At 39.4% G+C, this 20,751-nt stretch overlaps 1 long non-coding RNA gene across 2 annotated transcripts in view; it reads left to right on the top strand.

The window, feature by feature from the left end:
* Positions 1 to 5,608, top strand: part of LOC103098577 (uncharacterized) — a 75,084-nt gene extending 69,476 nt beyond the window's left edge. Inside the window, exons 3-4 of one of the 2 annotated variants that reach the window (XR_474896.2) lie at positions 2,942 to 3,032; positions 5,197 to 5,608. This is a non-coding gene — a long non-coding RNA (uncharacterized LOC103098577). Of the gene's footprint in view, positions 1 to 2,918; positions 3,033 to 5,196 lie in introns of both variants that reach the window. The other variant, XR_474895.2, reaches the window with a different exon arrangement.
* Positions 5,609 to 20,751: the final 15,143 nt, after the last annotated feature.

Below are 20,751 nucleotides of genomic sequence, written 5' to 3'. Positions count from 1 at the left end.
GAGAATAAGGAGAAGATGAAATAGAATACTTAGCATACCAAACCAGAGTGTTGTGAGGAGGATAATTTGGAGACCATAGTACTAGAGAGCAATGACAGTATGCATTTGAGAGGGTGGAGGTCAGAATGGTAGCTGTGTCTTTTGCATGCAGAGTGGCAACTGCTCTTCAATGTGGAATCTTTAAAGCGTTGTCTAGTGCACTGATAGATTTAGTCACATACCAAGAGCACATACCTAGTGTTAAGGGTAAAATTAGGGTTGTTAACTGAATATATTTTATTAGTGGTCACCAGGGATTTAAATTCAATCCCAATCAAATACTCAAGTCACTTTGGGATTTTTATGGTGGTTTAATTACAATAGTAGGAAGAAATTAAGAAGGAGAGAGAGAGGAAAGGGTATAAGATTTCTCCGGCCTAGCCTAAGCCAAGGGAAGTTCAGAGGCCTAAGCCAAGGGGCCTTCTCAGAAGATTAAATATAGCTCAGCTTTCAGCCATGAGGCCTCCTCCAAGATGAGGGGCTTCCTCAGAGGATAGTGCCTTTCAGGAGGTCAAGGAAAGGAGGAATAAGCCTTGGTTTACTCACCAATGTCTCTCAGGGAAGGTGCCTCACCTAAACCATGCTATAGAGCCAAATGCTGCAAGCACACCAAAATGCCACCCGGAGCTCCCAACGTCATCGAGAGAGAGAGCTCACAGGAAGTGATGCGAATTATATAAGCAGTTCTTTACATCGCTTCCTGTGTCTCACATATACCAGTGGTAGCTTAAGCTTGGCTTAGGACAGCTCAGGGGTGTCAGTCAGTTGTTTCTGATTTGTCATTTGCTAGCACATGTCAGTCAGAGGCCATCCTCCTCACAGTTAATCCTTAAGTGGGGGTGTATACATTCCTGGTTGCTAGAATTCTAAAGACTAATCAGGGTGGAGTAAATCTAAAAGTCACACTAGGGAGCAGCTGGGAGGCTCAGTGGATAGAGAGTCAGACCTTAAGAGGGGAGGTCTTGGGTTCAGATCTGGTCTCAAACACTTCCTACCTGTGAGATCCTGGGCAAGTCACTTCACTACCATTGCCTAGCCCTTACTGCTCTTCTGCCTTGGAACCAATATGTGGAATTGATTCTAAGACAGAACATATGGGTTCTTTCCTTTAAAAAAGAAAGAATACACATTTGACACGCATATGAGGTGGTATCTTAACCCAGTTCATGATGACTTGGGCTAGTTCTTTACTATATTGTGCCATTTTTCATGCTGTTGTTTTAATATGTAAAATATATTGGAAAATGATTCATTCCAGATCTAAATTATACAATAATATCCATTAACCACAAAAGTCTTTTTAAGGTAAAAGAATTAACTCCGAGACCCAGAAGTTGGAGACACGTGGATGCAATATTTCATTTTCTTTTGATCCCTTGGTTTGATGAAGCTACTGACTTTTACTAAGATATAAGACTACTGATTCATGGAGAAAGAAATAATTTCATCCCTCTTTTTCTAAAATCATGATATATATTGTCTAGAAAACTTAAAAAAACTGATTAGTGGATTTCAAACTAATGAGCATTTGCACTGTGATTTTTTTTCATCATTAAGAAAAGAGCAATAGGGCTCATCGGTTGAAGACTTTTTACACTTTTGTCATCTTTCTTCATTGTTATTTTCAGAGACACAAGACAACCATTAGCAATAATTCATGAGCCAAAATAACCCATATTGTATTATTTAGGAGTTCCTACGCATAGTCCCATTTCTAAATCATATGATATGAATGCCTCCCATAAATGTTGAAAATTCTTTAAAAAAAACAACCCTTTACCTTCTGTCTTGGTAAAAACTCTGAGACAGAAGGGCTAGGCCTGGACAACTGGGGTTAAATGATTGGTGATGGTCACACAGCTAGAAAGTATCTGAGGCCAGATTTGAACTCAGGTCTTCTGAACTCCAGGCCTGGCACTGTATCTACTGTGCCATCTAACTGCCCCCATGGAAATTTCTTTTCCATATCACCTGAGATGTGCACATGATACAGAGAGCCATAAACACACATTTGGTGATTGAAAAATCACCAAATTTTATAATTAATACTTAGATATTTAGAGGATCTTCAAGTCTTCTTTAGTAATATAGATCAAACCCTGTCTCATGGCTATCTCTTTTCTGTGCCTTCCCATAATTCTGAAAAAAAAGCTGCCCCCATTTTGGTCTCTTTTCATGGAAGAAGGTCCCATGAGGAGAAAATTTTCACTCTCACCCTAATTCCCAAACAGAAATAAGTCAGAGAACACAAGGCCAATGAGGAACCCTTCATGTTCTCTGAGATGAGAGTCCTAGATTTAGGGAGTTGAAATTGAGGTCAGATTTGATCTCTAGCTCCTGTGTATGTTTCTTGATCTCTGGATCCAGAGAATGATCCCATCCTAGAGCCTGGATCTCCATACTTAAAAGAAGGAACAAGAAGCTAATGAAGGCTAATACTCTTATCAGGAAACACACAAAAACTGGGTGGAACAATTTCAAGTTGAGCTCAGTCTTTTTTTTCTATGCTACTTCTATTGCTATCTCAAGTGTCACAATAAGGAACTGCATTCTTTTGTGTGGTAGAAATGTGCTTGTGTGATACCTAGCATGTAATGCCAAACTGTTCTCATGCTGTTCAAAGAATCGTTCTGCATATAGATTGGTCTGTGTGCCCATATGTTTCAAAGTTCAGTTTCAAGGAACAGCTGAATTAGTCAGTGAGCCTTAAAAGGGAAGTGGCCAATATTCATTTGCATGTTGAAGGGAAAAAGAGGGAGACAGAGGGAGAGGGTGAAGGGGGAAGGAGGTTTGCTTATGCATGCTGTTCAAAGAAGAAAATGACTATTGCCTTCTTCCATTAATTGGCTTTGCTTTCCTACTTGTTCTGTGTCTTTCAGCTGCTGGACTTATTTCTTAACAGGTTCCGAAGTTCCTGAAGATCACTGAGTCCGTTCGGCAGGTGGTCTACAGAGGATTCAGCTGGTATCTTTCCTTGGTGTACACAGTACTAGGTGAACTTTCCTCTAACTCAGATTTCAATTTACATCCCAAAGCCAACTGCTGGCACACTCATCTCACCAGGGTATCCCTTTCCAGAGAAATGAATACCAACCCAAACATAAAAAATGGGCTCTAGGGCAATGATGGTGAACCTTTTAGAGGGGTGGGTGATGTCCTCAGATGCAGTTGGAGAGGGGAAGGGATGCAGTCTGGCCTCATCCCTCTGGCTTTCTAGCAACTCTGGGAAACACTGTGCTAGGGTGATGGTGCACAGCCCACAGAGAGGGGTCTGAGTGCCCCTTCTGGCACCGGTGCCATAGGTTTGCCACCATGGCTCTAGGGAGTCAAACAGAGGTGGGACTTAGAGGAGATAGGGAGAGAGGGTAGCACTGAAGGTATAACAATACAAAGATTCTGAATGCAAAATGCTCAATCAACTAGGGAATGATCTCAACCATGAAATCAAACTTTCCCTAGTTCCCCACAGCTACTTGGGTACACACATGCTAAGTTGCTGTTCTTCGATCAGCTTTGGAATTATTGTATTACACTGTTCTGGAAGAGGTGAAGCAATCAGTGGCTCCATTAAGGGTCAGAGAACCCAAACTTGGGCATTTGATTTGGGGGGGGGGAGTTCATTGCAGAGGACTGTGGCTCCTTCATGGCTTCTGGTAAATCTCCATTTACAAATTATACCAGCATCAAGCATGGCCTTTGGGCTTCTGATTCTAATACAAAGTGGGCTGCTTTTTTCTGTCTGCCTCAGCGCCCCTCTGCTCAGAGCTGCTAACATGTTTACATTCAAACAAGGGTCAACCATGCTCCTAATCCTTAAGTAACTCAGTGGCAGAATCAGGATCACAGACTTTAAGCTAAACAGATTTAGAAGGAATTGGATTGGTTTTCCCCTAGTGGTCCAGGGAGCTTACTCTAAATAGCCACTCCCAAGGCACTACTCTTTGGGGGTGGAGGGCTAAGTTTTTACTACAATTCTGAACCCACACTTGCCTGGCAAAAAGCCCAAGCCTTTCTCCACTGTTGAGACCAAATAGTCATTTCCAAAGTATGTTAAGTATGAGTTAGAAATAGCTAAAGGAAGGGATGGATATTCTCAAGGAACCTGGAATGCCTGAGATCTCTCAGAAAGAGGAAAAGAGGGCATCAATGAAACCATAACCTATGCCAGTGTATATGCATTCATTTGATGGCTACTATCAGGAACCTAGCTTGTGCCAGTTTATATGGCCAGTGAGATCAAAGAAAGACTCAGTAGGACTGGAACCAGTTGATACCTTTTGTCATTTTGCTGAGTCCCGAAAGTCAATTACAGTTTAGAATTGGTTGCAGTAAGAGTGATGCAGTAAGATAATGACAATTTAGCATTTATGTAGTGCTTTAAGGTTTACAAAATATAAGACATAGAAGTAATTTTTTTTCATCCATTTGGTTAAACTGTTATACCTGTTGTTAACTGATATCACATTGTAGATTTGTTTTGCTTTTAGACATAAGTTTTGTTGAAGAGCAGAGTATCACCATAAAAACACACAGTCAATATTGTTCCTCTTTCCCTTGGGGCACTTACGACCATTGACAGAGCATCTCCTCTGTGCATGATCCTCCCACATCCTGTTCTTTTTTTTTCTTTTTTTAAAGCTATATTGATTGGAAAGTACAGTATCAAACAAAAGATAGGTTCACTGCTTGCATTGGATGTAGTGATAAAAACAAACATTTTTCCATTCTTTATTTTCTTGTTGATCTGGGAAGGCTGGAACAATGATGATTAATAGGAAATTGAGAACCAAGATAAGGGAGAAGTTAAGAGAACCAAGCTGTGGCCAGTAAGTTCAAATCATCCTAGGAATGACATCCTAAGGCAGTGACAAGAAACTGATATGTGATTGATTGCTGACCTTCAATGCTCTTTGAAAAGACGGTAGATAACAGAGGAGGTGCTACAGGACTAGAAAAGGGCAAATGATGCTTCTATTTCCAAAAATGAGACCTCACTATTGGTTGGTGAACTTGACTCCTATTTATGGCTAAATTCTACAACATATTGTTAAGGAGATGGTTTGTGGGCACTTAGGGAATCACTAATTCACTCAGCCAGTACGACTTCATCAAAACCAGATTGTGCCATACTAACCTCATTTCCTTTTTTTTTCACAGGATAACTCAACCGGCTGGCTTGTCAATTTGCCAGCTGTGGTGGTGGGACTAAAGGAAGAGGATTTCACTTAGAAGCAAATTCTGGCTCTTGAAAGATTTCCTGGCAGGATGAGGCATCTGAGAGGGAAACTGAAGAAGGAGAGCGCAAGAGAAAAGAGGGAACGGAGAAAGTCAATGATGGAGGCCCGGCGACAGGTCACCACTGTGGTGCTACCCACAATGGTTATCCTGATTCTCTTTGTTGTAATTCTTATCTACATAGTGACCCGTCCTCCCTCCCAAAAGTGCTCTGTGGCAAATAACAAAACTTGAAAGAATGTACCAGGAGAATTTGAGATATTATAAACCTTCAGGGGCTACTCATTGATTAGCATTTCCCAAGTCTGTATGAAATGAAATAAAAGATGTATTCTGCAAATGAGCCTCTGGTACTTTTCAGACTAAAAACAGTGTGTTACATTTCAGAGTTAGAAGAGACCTCACTGGCCATTGCAATACAACCCAAATCTGAAAAAAAGCCCACTTATACCATATTCATCAAGTGGTCACTGAGCCCTTCCTTGAAGGGACAGCCTGCTAACTCTTATTCTTTTGTGGTCTAGCTCTAAATGATAAGTTCGAATTTGTCTCCCTTGAACTCAGAACTAGTGCTCCAAGAGCTAGTCTTTAGGACCAAACAGAAAAGTTCTAATCTTGTCATACATCAGACATTCAAACTCCTGAAGATAGCTTACTTTGTCCCACCTATATCACCTCTTCTGCTGACAAAACTTGCTCATTTTCTTTATATTTATATATATATATATATATATATATATGTATATATATATATATATGTATATATATATATATATATATATATGTATATATATATATATATATATATATATATATTCCTTATACGGAATCAATTCATAGACCATCATGAGGTCCATCACCATCATCATCTTCTTCATGGCAATCTGGCTAATTAATAATATTAATAATATTAATCATTCTTAAAATACATGGCTCAGAAGCAAATACAGTACACTATGGTCTTAGGAATATGGGATTGTCCCATCTTTATTCCTGGAGAGTATGCCTCTTAATAAAAAGCCCAGGATTGCATTACCTTTCTAAGTTGTCTCCTTGCACTCTGGACTTACACTGAGCTGGTGGTTTATTTCCCAGATCTTTTTCAGAGGAACTGAAACCCTGTAGATGTGAAGTTGACTTTGGAGCCCAAGTGTGAAATTTTACATTTATCCTTATTACATTTAATCTTATTTCATCTGGCCAAATATTTTCAGCCAGGTAAATGCACTTTCATCTAGCCTACATTTAATTGCACTTTTATTTAGCACACATCTCTCCGTCTTCTCCCTAAGAACAGGAGAAGAGATTTTATAATATTTTTTTACTGACATCTAGTCATACTATTATTGGCAGCATTTTCCTGAACTGCCATCTTAGGAAGGTGACCATAAATAAAGTAGATCCAATGTGTCCTGCTGTTGATAAAGATTATTCTTTTTTCTTAAATGGCCACTACTAATAGTGCCTGTTAGTGTCACAGTTTGGACTGAGGAAAAACCCACTGGCCTAGAGAACTGAGGCAGCCATTCTCTATCTCTTTTGGGAAATCATGAAATTTTCCTACTCGTGTTACAGGACTTCTCCCAGTCTTTTAAAGTTCACTGACAGTATATGCATGCCATTTTTTTCCATTGCCTGAGGTTCACCTGGGTCAGGCACGGTGAACCACATCAGAGGCATCTGGATGTTCTTTTTACTCTTTCCTTTTCTGAGATATTAACTCCTTGACATGCCATATTTAGTCCTTCCTTTCAAACTAAAGGTCATTCTCCTTGGTAGAGAAAACAGAAACAAAAGAAAAATCAAGCATCTCTGCCTCCTCTTGGTACCAGTTATCATCATTACATAAGCCATGGACCTAACCTTCATTGATCCTCTGTCTTTCCCCAATCCAGCTTTAAAAAATTCTATCCTTGCCATTTGCTTTCCTCTCATTCGGAGATTCTTCACACATTTGACATGGTTCTGACAGGACTAAGCCGTGCTTTTGTATTCAGCCTTTTTTACCTGCCTTTGCTTTTAACTTCTGTACATGTCTCTTTAAAGCTGATATTGTTCGGTGAGCTCCCTTAATGGTCTTTTTAGAAAGCTTTTTTTCTTCCTCATTGGAATTGTTTTTGCTTAGCCCTTGAGAACTTGTCATCTCTTTGGGTAGACTTGCCCTGCAAAAACTTAGTTCCTCAGATGATACCTTCCTGTGAACTCTTCCAATCAAGAGGGCAATATAGCGACATGGTTCTCAGGAATCCTTCGCAAGCAGATTTTACAATTTCAAAACGGACCATGCTTCTACATGCTTAATGCCATTTGAAAGACATCAACTTAAAGGTGAAATTTTTATTTTTGGCGCAGATGATACAAAGAAGAACTAATATCAAAAGAGATCTTAACAGGCAAGAACAATAGACTAAGTCTAATTCAAGGAAGATAATGGGCATGATATAATCTCGGTTCAGAAAATCAACTTCACAAGCACAGTATCAAGGATGGGTGGCTAAATAACAATTTCTCTGAAGAGAATATGGGCATTTTAGGGGACTGCACATTCAGTGTGAATAAAGAATGGTATGGCAGCCAGAACAGTTAATAGTGACCTAGACAGAGAGAAGGCAAGGGACCCATAGTTACACTGTATTTTGCCCTTGTCAAACCACGTATGGAGTACTGTGTTCAGTTCTCAGTGTCATATTTTAGAAAGGACAATGACAAAGTACTTTACATTCAGAAGAGGGTCGGGATGGTGAGAGAACCGGACACTAATACATCAGTAAGCATTTATTTTGCATCCATTAGGTGCAGGGAAGTATGTTAGGGGCTAAAGATACAAAGACAAAAGCTTACAATAGTTCTACCCTTGAGGAATTAATTATTGACAATGACAACAACATCATCTAGTATTGATATGGCAATTTCAAGATTTAACAAGCACTTTGCAAATTTCTCATTTTAACCCAACACCAACACTGGAAGGTAAGTGCTATTCTTCCCCTCATTTTAATGATTAGCAACTTTCACTCAAAAGACCAAGAGAAGATGGTCAACATGTATACACATATGGAAAATTAGCACAAATACCATTGTGAAGAAGAGACAACAGTAGCTGGGAAGCCAGGGCATGGATAAGAAAAGGCCAAATGCTGTAGGAAAGTCATTTTGGCAGTTGTGTGGAGGCTTGATTGAAGAAAGGGAAGATGAAGCAGAGAGACCAGTTCCAAAACTTCTGTAGTATAAGCTAAAGGCAATAAGGGTCTTAACTAGGTGGTGGCTATGTGAGTGTAGAGGACTGATTAAAGGAATTGGGGGTGTTTAGCATTGAAAAGATGTTAGGGATGATATGTTAGTTGTCCTCAAAGTATCTGAAGAGTCATCATATGAAAGACATCTCTAATAAATAGGCATTAGCTTACCTCTGCTTGGCCCCATAGGGCAAAACTAGGAGTAGTGGGTAGAAATTGAAGGAAGGAAGAATTAGGTTCAATGTCAGGAAAAATTCCCTAGCCATTACAGTTGTTCCAGGTCTCTAGACATTTTTTACAAATGCTGAAAAGTGTGTCAACTTGTAGAGGGGATTCTGAGTTACATGTGTTTGCCTCTAAGGTCCTTTAAGAACTCAGATTCTATGAACCCCACCTAGACTACATGGAGAAGGAGGTATACTATTGGGTAATGATTTAAAGCCACTGTAAATCAACATGTAAGGTAAGTGGAAAACAGGCAACCTGGAGAATAGAACGACGTAGTAGAGGAACAATCAGAGGGAGTCAGGAAGGAACAATTGCAATCCTTGCCTGTATGGGTCATTCCCTCGGGTTCTTTTGCATGTTGTAAGCAAAGAACTGGAAGTAAAATGGTTGCTTTAACTGCTGAATAGGGAAATATTGCTAGAGATGGCCATCCTAAGAGGGCAAAAAGATTGTTTAGGGAATACAGCACAGCTTCCGTAAACCTTTCTCTCAATATCCTGAATAAGATGGAAATACAAAGATGTATGGGCTGGATGACAGTACAGGTAGTTAGGTATGCTCTAAATTGCTTGAATAACTAAATCTATAAAGTGGTAATTAATGAAAAAGTGTAAACATAGAGGGAGGTTTCTGGTAGTCACGAGCTTTATCTTTGATCAATGTTTTTTCTACAATTTATTTATTTCTTTAGAATATTTTTCCATGGTTCCATGATTCATGATTTCCCCTACCCATCTTCCATCCCCCCTCCTGGAGCTAATAAGCAGTTCCATTGGGTTAAACATGTATCATTGTTCAAAACCTATTTCCATGTTATTCATATTTGCAGTAAAGTCATCTTTTAACATCAAAATCCCAAGCATATCCCTATTGAACCATGTGATAAATCATATGTTTTTCTTCTGTGTTTCTGTTTCCACAGTTCATTCTCTAGATGTGGATAGTGTTCTTTTCATAATTTCATCAGTGTTGTCCTGGATCATTGCATTGCTACAACATTCTCCTGGCTCTGCTCCTCTCACTCTGCATCACTTCCTGGAGGTTGTTCCAATCCCCATGGAATTCCTCCACTTTATTATTCCTTTTAGCACAATAGTATTCCATCACCAACATACACAACAATTTGTTCAGCCATCCTCCAATTGAAGGGCATCCCTTCATTCTCCAATTTTTGGCCACCACAAAGAGCGCAGCTATGAATATTCTTGTACAAGTCTTTTTCCTTATTATCTCTTTGGGGTACAAACCAGCAGTGCTATGGCTGAATCAAAGGGCAGACAGTCTTTTAGTGCCCTTTGGGCATAGTTCCAAATTGCCCTCCAGAATTGTTGGATCAATTCACAACTCCACCATCAATGCATTAATGTCCCAACTTTGCCACATCCCCTCCAGCATTCATTACTTTCCTTTGCTGCCATATCAGCTAATCTGCTAGGTGTGAGGTGATACCTCAGAGTTGTTTTGATTTGCATCTCTCTGATTATAAGAGATTTAGAACACTTTTTCATGTGCTTATTAATAGTTCTGATTTATTTGACTGAAAATTGTCTATTCATGTCCCTTGACCATTTGTAGATTGGAGATCAACATTTTTTATCAGTGACTTATATGAAGATGTAGATGGCACATTTATTAACACTGCAGAAGACAAAACTCTGGGGGATATTGGGACAAAGAAGGGACCCTTGAGGGGCTTGACTGGATAGAGCACTAATACAGACATTTATATATCACCTTTAAAAGCTATGCAAAGCCTTTTCCATAGATTGTCTCTATTGAGCCTGTGGATAACCCTGGATAAGTGGGTAAGTGCTATTAGTATTCCTATTTTATATGTAATGAGACCCCATGTGTAGTAAGGATTTTTCCTGCTTGCAACACATGAGTGGTGTATGGCTTGAAGTAGGCACAAGAGGCATCTCTAGCCTCTTCTCCCCATACCCTATGCCAAGGGAGATTAATTTCTTCCAGGATGGGAAGCAGGAGATTGGGGTCAGAAGCCACTACTCAGCTCTTCTTAAAAAGAGAGAGGTTAGTAGGAATTATATCTTTGTTCTCAGTGTTAGTCCAGGGGATATGGTCAGATTCATGCTAACTTCTGATCACTAGGCCTTTATTGATGGGGAAGAATGACTCCCCAAGCTTTATATCCTAGGCTTGACCTCTTCTTTTATCTCACACCAATCCCACAGTGAATGCACATAGCATCTAGCCAAGAAAACCCATTTAAACAAATAGTAACAAAACTGAAATCAGAACATATGCATAAAAGATTACATTCCAGACAATAAAATGTTAAGGAGCTTTTTAAGGAGAGAAATAAGGAAGAGGTGTGTGTGTGTGTGTGTGTGTGTGTGTGTGAGAGAGAGAGAGAGAGAGAGAGAGAGAGAGAGAGAGAGAGAGAGAGAGAGAGAGAGAGAGAGAGAGAGAGAAAGTGAGAAAATGAGTGCCGAATCTTACCCAAGGGGAAACCCCTAAGTCTCTTATTGAAGCTAGCTAAGAATAAAGACATGATGGAGGCTACCAGCTCCTCTTGTGTCTTCCTAGAGCCTTCTCCTTAAGCCTCTCCCTTTATCATTCTCAGTAAAAGCCCAAAGTACCCAGAGCAATTTGCTATTTGAAGAAAACAGGTCTGGAACTGAATCAGCTCTTGCCTCTTCCCAACTCTGCCTTGTCCCTCCCATAGAATAATATTTTCATCTCTCCAATTAAGGAATGAGTTCCTAACAGTGCAACTTAGTATTGGGATTACATATGGAACTAGGTTTTGAAATGTTTAATGACTTGCCTAGGATTGAACAAGTAATAAAACATTTAAGGTAGCATTCAAACCCAGATCTTCCTGATCCCAAGGCTAGGATTCTTTCTTTTTTGCTGGACTACCTCATGAGGTATGTATTATTTTATAGCTATTTTACCAGAAGTACAAACCAAGGCACTTAGAACTTAAGTGATTTGTTCATGAGCTGAATTCAACAAGACTGAATAGGGGTAAATATAAATTCTTTCAGCTGGGTTTAAAAAATCAACAGTGCAGGTATAGTATGGGGGGAGTTATGGCTAAAAAAGACGTGACATTTTATTGGACTGCAGGCTCACAGTATCAGAGATAATACCTGAAAGGGGCCACAGAGGGCATCTAATCCCTTATTTTTAAGGAAACTAATACCCATAGAAGTTAGGTGACTTGTTCAAGGTCATAAGAGTAGTGTGACAGAATTGGGATTTAAATACTTATTCCATGACCCCAAACCCAGCACTCTTCCTTCAGTTTGATGATGCCCAACAAGAATCAGGAACATGACACAGTCACCCCCAAAGCTAGTACCTTCTTAAACTTCCTCTGTGGAATCAAATTTCCTCGGGCAGAGGAGATGACTAAACATACCTTGGGTATTATGTCCAGTTCCAGATGCCATATTTTGGGAACACCATTCACAAACCAAGGGTGAGCCAAGGGTAAAGCGAGGAAACTTCAAACCATGAACTTTTAATGAAGGCTAGTTGAAGTAAGTGGGAATAGTTACCTTGGAACAGAAAAGCTAGAGGATGGCATGGTGTAGTCTTCAAGCATCAGAAGGGATGTTAAGGGGACAAAGACCTTGGCTTGACTTGCCTGTCCTAGATGCCCAAATGAGAATCAGTGAAGTCATGAAGGCATCTTTTGGTCTGACCTAAGGAAACAAGTGCTTAACACTAAGGAATATTCAGAAGAAGAGATGCCTCTTTAGGAGTCTCTCCCATCTCTCCAGGTTCTCTAGAATTGTTGAGATGGCCACCTACAAAAGATGCTCTAAGGGAGGGATTGGTTCAGATGAGATGTGAGGATGTTGTCACATCACTCTTTCACCCGCATCAAGCAGAACAAGGCAGAGACCACAGATTCCTTATTTGCAGAACCTAACACTCCTTCCCCAAACCATACTACCCTCATCCTTCAGTTCAATATCTAAGGGTCTGCCATGCATACTTTATTTCCAGGTTCCTCCTAGTGCTCCCACTTTTGCATCCTGAAAGTAGGCTTTGTTCCTATTTGAAGTAGTAGCAAATCGTCCTTGCTTTTATAAATACTAAATGGTAGCATCAGTATGAAAGCTATTAAAAGAAGCGATGCACTCCCCACCCCCACCCTCACCCCCTGCAGTTTTGGACTGATTATAGTGGTGGTCAAAATAGAACTGTGCATTTTACACAGGAAGTGTTGAATAAATGCTTATAGGCCTGGAAAAGATCAATTCTCTTTTTATGCTGAGAAATGTATGTGTTCCATACGCTGGGGGTGGAAAAGGTGTCCTTCATTCCTCCCACATTTTCCTTTAATCTGGCCTGAGAAGCCTAGAACTTCAGAGCTGGCAGGGACCTTAGACCTGAATGCGAGATTTTTCATTTATCCTTATTACATTCCATCTTGTTAGTTTCAGCCCCTACAGAAGTTTTTGAGTTTGGATTCTCCAGTGTTTTTATTTTCCCAAGGTTTCGTTCATCTGCAAATTTGAAAAGTATGCTTTCTTTGTCTCTGATGTACCATCCGAATTTAACTTTTTTACATCCTCATCCTTCTGAGCTGTATTTTTAATACCATGTCAGAAGGGCACAATGGCATAATCGAGAGAGAGCCAGCCTTGGAGTCTGGGAGGCCTGGGTTCCAGTCCTGCTCAGCCTCGGACACAGGGCAGCTATGTGATCATGAGCAGATCACTTCAACTCTCCAAGGACATTCAGTTCAGAGAATGTGTTGACTTGCACAGATAGAACTGCCCATATGGATGAAATCAAAGGTTTTGAGCAAACCCAAATAACAACTTCTCAATAATTCAGGATTGGTGACTTCACTGGTATAAGTTCTGCTTCAATAAGAAGAAGAAGAAAAAGAAATAGTATTTCTAGAGTGCTTCAAAATGGATGTTCTCTCATTTAATCCTTACACAGCTATCATTATCCCCATGGCACAGAAGCGGAAATTGAGGAAGACAGAGGGGAAAGAGACTTGCCTAGGGAAAAGCTAAGTGGCTCAGTGGCCTGGAGTCAGGAGGACGTGAGTTCAAATCTGGCCTCAGACATTTCCTACCTGTGAGACCTTGGGCAGCTAGTAAGGGACTGAGACAGGATTTGAGCTCCAGTCTTCCTGACTAAAAGTCCAGCATTCTATGTACTATAACTCTTCCCAGCTATTCCCTAGAGGTTGGCAAATGTCTTCCAGAGACGCCATGGCCAGATAACTCATTATTCTGGCCAATCTAATCAACTGCCCAATGTATGTGAGTAAATGATGCTTTCATATATGGGCCACATTTGCTCTCAACAGTACTATGTTGCTCAGGGTTATGGGATCAAATGGCAAAACTGGAAGTGACTATAAATTCAGTGGCTTTCTTCTCTCAGCTTTCCTAAAATTGAAGGAATGTGGGTGTGTGGTAGGGTAATGCTCTGAGTGGTAGAACTAAGGTATGAACACTGAATCAGGAATTAGGGCAGCTGGATTCTAAGCTTAGGCCTTTCATTGATTAGCTATGTGAACATAGGTAAGTCACTTTCATGCAGTCAGCTCCAGCTTCCTCCTCTGCTAAAAACAAAAACAAACAAAAAACCCCTTCTGAGTGCAGTACTTGGAATGTGGGCACAGACATATACTGTTCATGGGTTCAGCTGGACATAAGTGAGCCCCAGAGAATCTTAGACATGTATACCTCATCTGGGTCACGCCTTAGGGAAAGGGGAAGAGGGTAGAAGTAATTGTGGCCCCTTATCTGCATATGGTCATGCTGGCTGAGACAAAAAATGTTATGTGGATTTCTTATATGTGAGCATTTTATAGATGTAAAGGGATTGAAGGGTTCATCTGTTCCTTTAAAAACAAATGTCTTTTTGGACACAAATATCTTGAATGTCATAGTTAAAATTGGGTTTAATTTTTAAGTCACATAGACAAGAGGGAACAAGGAACACAGGAAAGGAAGGCTTGGAAAAAACGTCAGTTTACAGATCCCAAGAGTGTTATCCTAGCCTAAACCCTCTTTTATTTAAGCAAACTTGATGGTACCAGGGAGCTTCAGAGAGTCCAGAACCAAGGAACAGTACATAGAAAAAGTCGCTCAGTTTAGATCTTGAAACATGAAGTATTAGGAACTGTTAATTTAAAAAGAAACAAACTGCCCCAACAACTAAAGATCGAGCCAAGAGGTAAGATCCAGAATCCAGTGACTCATTTGGATGGACATCGTCTAGTTTTAGCCTGGGAGCTTCCCTTTTTGGATCCTTAGTTTCCTCATTTGTAAAAGAGGACTTTGTAAATTTGTAAATTGGACTCGATGACCTCTATCCCTTCCCCTTTAAATAATGTGATTCCATGGCTCTTCTTTCAATTATCTTTTCCATTGCCACTGAGCCCAGGACTCACATTTTGCCCATCACTTTTATACTGGCTTATTCCAGACAAAATTATGTTTCAGCATTATGGTCAGAGTGTGACTACAGGGTTTGGGGTGCGTCAAAAAAACAATCTTAATGTGACAAAACAGTCTGTCACAAGACAGAGTTATCTTCTTCTTCCCAGAATGTCACTGCCTTGTTCAGACTGACTGTGACCAAGGTGATGATTCAGTGTCAAACTCATAAGCGTTCTCAAGGAATCCTACTGAGCACATTTGCTTTGGCGTCTCATCGAATTTCGTAAGGACCAATAAGGCTTCTTGGCTGCATCTAGAGTAACGATGACAATAATTGCCATAGTACTTAACCCCAGTCAGAGCACAAATGGTACATCTGGTGGAATTTGGGGTGTCACAATTTAGGAAGGACACTGGTCACAGAGAATGACCAGAGGAGGGCAACTGGGATGCTGAAGATTCTAGATTCCATATCATATGAATTGAATGAACTGGTTGGAGAAGGTTAAGTCTTGGGTGGGGGATATTATAACTGTCTTTAAAAGCAAATGAAAGACATGTGAAAAAGAGATTGGATTTGCTATGCTTGGTCTGAGAGGGCAGTGGGTACAAGCTGCAAAGAGAACAATTTAGGGTTGATATAATTAACATTTTTTCTTGTCATTTAGTGTTGTCTGTTAGTAGAATGGGAAGCCTTGAGAGGTAGTGGAATCTTTGCTTCCCAGAGGTCCTCAAACAGAGATCAGAGAAGTAGAGCCATGAAGGGATCTCTGAAATCATCCTACATCATTTTACATTTTACAAAGGAGAGGCCACTTGCCCAGGGCCAGTTTCTCTAACTCCAAAGCCAGTGGTCTTCCACTGTACCATATTTCCTGGGCAGGGAAAGGTTGAAGTAAATGGGCCCTTGAGTCTTTGACAACTGAAATTCAGGGATAACCCCTTAAAAAGGTACACAGCCCAAGCCACATGGCCAGTGCCCCACTCCCTCATATCCCAAGCTCTGTCTTTATAGTCCCTAAACCCAAATGTTTAACAGCTAATGCTAAAGTCATAGGATTTTAGTGGAATTCAAGGCTTAGATGCACATTGGAAGCCATTTTTTCTGGGTCTAACTGATAAATAATACAAAGACAGATATAAATCATTTTGCTCTATTTCATAGATTTCTTACTGGCTTTTTTCTTGAATTCATTTAAGGAATCTTTTTGCTAGGGAAGTCAAACATGCATGTGGAAATGAAGCCAGGTAGAAAAATAGATCTTCAAGAGGAGCCTTTAGGAGATCCTTGAGTCAGAGGTGACTCTTGTCCAGCCTTTAACTTCTGATTGCTCCTAGGTGACTACATTTAGGCCAACATTAAGGTTCCACTTAGATTTGTAGCCTCAACTTTCACTGTTTTCCCACTTGTAATTTGCAATTCAAATTCAATAGCTATGATCCATTCTTTACAAAGAGGCATACAACATCCTACTTTGATACTGTCCATGAATGGTGCTTCAAATTGCTTCTTACCTGAAGAGGTGGCACTCGCTTATTTAAGGTCACTGATTGTCAACCAATTATTTCTTGGCACTCTTATGACACAAGTAGAACCGATGACTTGAAAAACAGAGTTGTTGAGACACAAGAGGTACCACTTGTATTTTTTGAGGATGTGAGCATTAAAATGAATGCCTACTAAAAGTACCTCCCTTGGATGTACACACCTGGAGCAGTTGGAGAGAATGTTTCCTCATTAATCAAACCCTTTGTTCATATTTCAAGATAAAAAAAATGATAAAAATGCCTCCTTTAAAGAGACTAATTTTCAACCCAGTTCAATTCAATGGAGCCTCAGTACCCCCTGGTGTGTATATACTTTAACGGAAGTACTCTTAGAAATTCTTTTTCTTCTTTGTTGTATAATTGGGAGTGGTGGTAAAGAAATGAAGACTTGCCAGTCATTTAACAAGTTTTTCCTGAACAGATACTGTGTGCCAAGCAGAGTTCTAAGGCAGAGAGAAGCCTTTGGGTTTTCCAATTGCTCTTTAAGCAATATGGCATACCCTTGCCTCCCAATCCTTTTACTCTTCTCCACCCTATTTCTCTCACCCCAGTTACAGTGGCCTGGGAATTCACCTTGGCCTGGGAATGTTGTAATCATTGCCAGATTGGAGCCATGGAGGTACCCTTAGACTTCCTGTTGTTTCCTTTCAGACCTAGACACAACTGGTCACTCCAAAGATATCTTGACAATGTCTGCTTGTTTCATCCATCTTAATGACAGTGAGGTTGACTTGGTGATGACCTGTTCTGCTGGATGGGAAATGGCTGCTTTTGGAACTTAAAAAAAGCCCAAACTCAAAACACATCAAAGGTGGGACAGTCAAATGATGTGGCCGCCTATCAAGATAGATTTTGAGGCTCTGAGATACTTTTTAAAAGCCTACAACAGCCTTAAGAAGTAACAAAGAGAATAAGCTGGAAACACCTTCCTTTCCACACTTTCATTTTAGTCTCTGATCAAAGTACCAGTATTCCATGAACCATATGGGAATCCAATAGTGTTCAGAACTCCAGGGCAGAAAGTCCTGTCACCTACACAGATTAGCAACTCATATGCAATTTATAGTCTGAGAGAGGGGCAGGGAGATACTGGAAAGATACTGAATAACTTGCTAAAACGAAGAGCAAGTGTTAGAGGCAGGACCTGAATCCAGGCCTTCCTGACTACAAAGCTCTCTGATTCTATCCATTATGTCATAGATTGATAATAGCCTGTGGAAAAACCTAATCTAGTTCAGCCATTTTGGCACAGATGGTGAGGATTTATGCATCTAACAATACTTCATTTCTATGGTTCAGATTATTACTATCATTTTAAAGCATAATTTACCACATGGGTAAATTTTCTCAACTGATTGGTTTACCTTCTTAAGCATCAAATTTTTTTTAGATCATGATAGAAAGAAATCCTTTCAAAATATATCTTTTCTTAATGACTTGGTTATTACTATTAATGTTAGTTATTGTACTAAGCTGTAACAACCTCATGGCCCACTGAAGTGGGGAGGGCTCTTTAACTAGAGATAGCCCAAGAGCACATGCCAGCTTTTTTTTTATAGAAATCTGTCCTTTAAAAAGTGGCAAATCAAAACAAATAAAATTATAGGATCAATTTTGTGAAAATTATGGGTGTAAGCAATAAAAATCAATCAATTCTGGGGTGTGTATAAGCCTACAAGCACACACACACGTGTATACTTATATTCACACTTAAATAGTCACATGTGTTCACATATGTACAAGTGTACACATTCTGCTTACACAGTCACTTGTGTACACATACTCACTTTTGCATATAAACAAACATACATACACACATGAAAGCACATGCAAACACGTAAGTAAACTTAGGACCTAATTCATTGACTTTCCCATTCAATCACATGTCATATAATTTGAAAAATATATTCTTTATCCACTTTGTATTTCCTGTGTGGATCTCTAGGATGATCTTTTTGAAGGGACTATGAAGAAGTCCTAGAATTTACCACTTGATCCAAGTGGCATAACGCTATTCACAGAAGAGAACTCCTAGGGAATGTTCACAGGAAATCTCTCTTTGACTTGGCCTTTGCACAAGATAGCTTCTACAAATGGTGAACACTTCCAGTGAGTCCTCCCCGTTGTCTGTCTAGCCTGATGTTGATAATAAGCTAAATATTGTTTATGTGATCATATCTATCAATGAGTAAGATCTTAATATATGTATTGGGGACATCTAATTACAGAGTACCTTGCACACAAGACATGCTTAATAAATGTTGCTTAAATATACTCAAAAAGCCTTTAAGGCTGCTTTTTGTTCTCCCAATTAGAATGCTTTTTTTGCAATCAAATAAACAATGGTATTTTATTTTTCTCTCTATCTGTCAGTAAATTGTGTGACTATGAAAAGATAGTCTACTTTAGGAAATCAAATGTAAAAATTCCTCTGTTTTCATGTTTTCATCAAAGATATTCTCTACATATTCTCATCAGGATTTAAAAGACCAAATGGGAGTCTAGGTTCTTAGCTTCTGATAAATGCTTACATAAGCCTTAGGGAAGGGAGTAATCTTTTCCATCATTTTGGAATTTTCCTTTCTTTGGAATATCTTGAATACCTTTCAATTGTCTTGCTTCTGGACTGAATTTTTCTTGGATCTGTTTAGTCAGGACCTTTCACTCTTTCAAAAGTCATTTTCACTTCCTCTTAGAGCAACATGAGTGGTAATATTTATGTTCAAATGCAGTAAATTGTGAAAAGAGAAAATCCAAGAATGGCAATGATAAGAATAGATCACTATAGTCATATAGGCAGATCTGTATCATTTCACATTTGTTGTCCTTTCTAGCTTTATCAAAAACATTTTCTGGAAGATCTAGCTTAGTTGGGTCTTTTTTAAAAAAGGGTATATTTATTTCCTAAAATATTTCTCAATTATATGTAAACTATTTAAAAATAATTTTTAATTATTTGAATTCTAAATTATCTTCATTCCTATCCCCCTACTCCTTGAGAAGGCAAGAAATTTGATATAGATTATATATGTGAAGTCATGCAAAATATGCTTCTATATTAGCCATGTTGCAAAAGAAAGCACAGACAAAAAGTAAAACAAGAAAAATAAAGATAAGTATGCTTCCATCTTCTCTCACAGTTCATCAGTTCTCTCTCAGGGAGGAAATAGTAATTTTCATTATGGGTCCTTTGGAATTGTTTTGGATCATTGTCTTAATAAGTCACAGTTGATTAGCCTTCCAGTATTACAGTTAACTATGTACAATGGTCCTTTGGTTCTGCTCACTTCACTTTGCATCAATTAATTTGTCTTTCTAGGCTTTGTCTCAAACCATCAAGCTCATCATTTCCTATAGCACTATAGAATTCCATCACAAACATAAACTACAACTTGTTCAACCATTCCTGAATTGATGAGTATTCCCATGATTTCTCATTCTTTGCCACCACAAAAAGAGGTGTTATAAATATTTTTATACAAATAGGTCATTTCCCCTTTTCTTTGATCTTTTTCAGGTACAAACCTGGTAATGATATTGCTGGGTCAAAGCATATGCACACTTTTTTACAGCTCCAAATTGTTTTCTGGAATGCTTAGATGAGATCCCAGCTCCACCAACAGTACATAGTGTCTCCATTTTTCCACATCCCTTCCAGCATATGCCATTTTCCTTTTCTGTTATGCTAGCCACTCTGATACAAGGCAGTACCTCAAAGTTGTTTTAATTTGCATTTCTCAAATTAATAATGATTTTCTTTTTCTCATGTGACTATAGATGGCTTTGATTCTTACTACTGTTCCTCAGGACTCTTGCTACATTGGGACTGCTCCAGGTTCCCTGATTCTTTAGGGTTGGAAGTGGAGTGCTGCGTAATCTCTATTAGGCAATGAGAAGGAAGTGTCTGAAGCCTGATTTGAATGCAGGACCTCTCATCTCTAGGTCTAACTCTCAATCCACTAAGCTACCTAGCTGCCATCTGTAATCTCTTTCTGATCACTTGCCAGGTTCCCTTACCATCTGTAGCATGAGAGTTGCTGAAGCTACTGCTGTTTCTGTTGCCACCATTACCACTGGTA

Source organism: Monodelphis domestica, chromosome X (genome assembly GCF_027887165.1).
Source record: "Monodelphis domestica isolate mMonDom1 chromosome X, mMonDom1.pri, whole genome shotgun sequence".
In the NCBI taxonomy this organism is placed as follows: domain Eukaryota; kingdom Metazoa; phylum Chordata; class Mammalia; order Didelphimorphia; family Didelphidae; genus Monodelphis; species Monodelphis domestica.
The sequence above is the reverse complement of the archived record's forward strand: the minus strand, read 5'-3'. Positions and strand labels throughout refer to the sequence as shown.